The sequence below is a fragment of the Rhipicephalus microplus genome, unplaced genomic scaffold, assembly GCF_043290135.1.
Source record: "Rhipicephalus microplus isolate Deutch F79 unplaced genomic scaffold, USDA_Rmic scaffold_13, whole genome shotgun sequence".
Classification (NCBI taxonomy): domain Eukaryota; kingdom Metazoa; phylum Arthropoda; class Arachnida; order Ixodida; family Ixodidae; genus Rhipicephalus; species Rhipicephalus microplus.
In genome coordinates, this window is record NW_027464586.1 from 23676779 (window position 1) to 23680513 (window position 3735).

Below are 3735 nucleotides of genomic sequence, written 5' to 3' on the forward strand. Positions count from 1 at the left end.
CCATTCATTCATTCATTCATTCATTCATCGGTGCGCCGCCGCCGCTGACGATTTTCATCGGCGCAATCGGCGCGCCAATACTGACTTTTCACAGATTTGTCTTTTTCTTTTTCACCTTGATTTATAGCTTCGTTTCACATTTTATGTAGCCAGTAAAAACCAGGCTTCTTAGTTATCTACATCCAGCTTCAGAGACCAAGAGTGACGTATTACATAGAGACCAAAATGATATATTGGACAAATTGACGAAAAATAAATGTAACAGTTACAGTAAAGCATAGACGCTGCCATCTTAGGCTTAAAAGCAATTTTTTCTGGTTTTCTATGTCGTAATTAGCAATGATTATGGTCATACGACGTTGAATGTACTGGCCCAGCGTGTTGATGCGCGCGAGTTCATTGTAGCACTATCCGAATATTCATATGGATGCAAAACGGCATCATTATCAGTCCAAGATGGCAGCCTATGATCGAGCCCGAAACAGGGCGTATATACAGTAGAAATGAAGTGGTAGCAGTGCAGCACGAATGCAGAGCGTCAGGTGAGGAACTACACAAAGCCCCGAAGGATGAAATTGAAAGGGAGAAGTTTAATAGAGTTTAAAAGCGTCGAGGCATAATACATGCTCGAACCTACTCAGGGTATATCATCACCTGTCCGTGGTGTTAAAGTTGATCATTTTCGAGGATGGCCACTCTCATGCAGCGTCTCAACATGCCGCAGAAAATATTCACCATCTGTTTTATTCTTTAACCTCCGTTGGTACCGGCCTTTTCAGGCATCAGATATCCGGGATGAAGATGCCGAGGTAGTAAGATGGCAAGAGAGAGAAAGGAAGGCTGGGGGATTAACCAGATCTTGGCATCCGGTTTGCTGCCCAGCACTGGGGGTGGAGAAATAGGGGCAAGAAAGGGGGTGCAGAGAGGCAGAAAAGAAAACGCGTGTGCACTCAGGAGTAGAATGGCGAACTTAACAGAGGATTTATTACATTCTGTACAGACAAGGGGAGAGATCTCTTGCAAATTAGCTGGGTGGCTCATCATAAAATGTGCGTTTTGACTAAATCAGGGAATTGGTCCAGAATACGCTGTTGAATTACGGGACACACACAGCATTTCTGACGGTGCCGCTCACACGCGCTCAAGTCATCGTCTTTAATTTGATTGGGGCGTGGCCACCACACTGCACATGTGACACCAAAAAACCATTGTGATCGTCTCGTCGAACGTCTTATGGTGTCGGAATGCCACCTCACGTCCCGGCTAAGATGGACAAAACACGGCGGACAGCAGGCTGGCAGCCCTTTGGTGACTTGTTTGATGAACAAAGAACGCCGCTCTCCCCCGTCGGCCCAGGAGCCGCGAATAACAACGCTATCCAGTGGTGAGCAGAGGTGTATTGAGCTTGTCTGAGGCCACCAGTTTTGAAAAAAACAAAATAACATTAAAGATACTTACCAGCAGAAAGTTTACAAAAGACGGCTGGATTCGTCAATAATGTGGAGACATACACTTGAGCGACATGTCATATATGACGTAGTCCAGCAAACATGTTTTCATCACGTAACTTGAATGGACCTACTGGCACTGGGAAAGTTGAATAATAATTGTTGCGGACAGTGGTGATGTACTCTTGTTGTGTAGGTAATGCTCAGAATCAACCAAATAAATCTTAACATTATATTCAGGTCTTGATAAAAAAGTAAGTCAAGTTAGAAAGCTCCTCAGGTGGCCAAGTAATAAATTACTTCACCATACTTTATGGTGAAGTATTTCGCAAATAAATAATGCGACCGCTGTTTAATTAATATTCAATGACGTGACCGCAATCAATGGTGTGTCGTCGCTATAAAAACAGAAACGTTATCTGCGGACACGAGCGGGCGAATGCAGCGCAGAACGAATATGTCACGTAATAAACGCGATGTGATGTCGCACATTTTCGCCTTTACAACTCCGTGCCCGCTTGCTTGTTGATGTATTCAAAGGAGCTAGCCAAGTGTCGGGTAGAAGTCGAGCAGAGTAGCCGGGGCTGATAAGAGGAACGTGTATATACACTATTTACACACTAAAGGTAGCGTAATACTTGTCACGTAGTTTATTTACGTACAGATCTACTGGAAGGCCGAGGAACACCAGAAGAGCGAGGAACGTCAACAGGCCGAAAATACAAACAAGCGCAAGCTCGGGTCGCGCGTGTGCACCAACGCTGTGGCTTGCCGTTTCTTGCTGCTTCGTCGTCGTTCGCATAGTTCCCTACATTGGCCCCCGGTGAATGGCGTAGCCAACCTGGCGAGTTAAGGCGTAGTCACTATAGCGGGTTCGTAATACGTACGGCTTCAAGCGACTCACATGCGCAATTTCTCGGCCACGACGGCGTAAGTCATCAGACTGTGTCAAAGGCTCAAACTCATAATTGACTGGTGACGTACAGGCGAGAATGCGGTAGGGCCCGTGGTATTGTGCCAGTAATTTCGACGAAAGGCCAGGAGTACTCGGTGGAATCCAGAGCCAAACGAGAGCACTAATCGTGAAAGTAGAGAGATAGAGAGCTTGTAGTAGCTTTGGTCCTCGGTTGTCAGTGAACGGGCCAATCGTCTGCAATATTCTGCGTACCTGGCAACATCAGAAATTGCAGTGTACTCAGAGGAGTCGGGCGTGTATTGGTCCAGCGTACATGATGGTTCGCGTCTGTACAACAGAAAGAAAGGGGAAAACCCTGTTGTCGCGTGCGTAGCGGTGTTACACGCATACGTGACGAATGGAAGGACAGTGTCCCAATTGGTCTGATCTGAAGCTGTGTACATCGTCAACATATCACCGAGAGTGCGATTAAATCGTTCAGTGAGGCCATTCGTCTGCGGGTGATATGCTGTCGTCATGCGATGAACCATGTTGCACTGAGCGAGCAAGGCTTGAATGGCATCAGACAAGAAAACACACCTCCGGTCGCTCAAAAGTTCGCGGGGAGCACCATGGCGAAGAACAAAGTTGCGCAAGATGAAAAACGCAACTTCCCTCGTGGTTGCTGCGGGTAGTGCTGCCGTCTCCGTGTAATGCGTGAGGTAGTCCACGCCGACAATTATCCACCTATTTCCGGAAGACGACGTGGGAAGTGGTCCGTATAAGTCAATACCGACGTGGTCAAATGGACGCACTAGGCAAGGCAAAGGCTGAAGTGCACCGGCAGGGCGTTGAGGTGGGGCTTTACGTCGCTGGCATGCAGTACAAGCACGTACGTACTTGCGAACAATTGTGTAAACGCCGCGCCAGTAGTACTGCTGACGTAGACGGTTGTACGTTTTGAGAGCGCCGGCGTGAGCTCTTTGCGAGTCGTTGTGGAAAGCAGTACAGGTTTCCGAGCGCATGTGGTTGGGTATCACTAACAGCCACCTCCGACCTTCAGACGTTTAATTCTGACGATAGAGGAGGTTGTCTCGAATAGCGAAATGTGTGGCTTGGCGGCGGATAGTTCTTGAGACCGAATTAGCAAAAGGATCAGTCAGAAAGGCGAGGAGTTGGGAAATCTACACATCTTTGCGTTGTTCAGATGCCATGTCTGTGAAGTCGATTGGTGTTATGACAGCTGAAGAAGGTGACGAGGAGGTTGGGTCAGCCGGTAGCGGTGAGCGGGATAGCGCATCAGCATCGGAGTACTTGTGGCCGGATCGGTATACAACACGAATGTCGTATTCCTGTAGGCGAAGAGACCAACGACCAAGGCACCCCGACGGG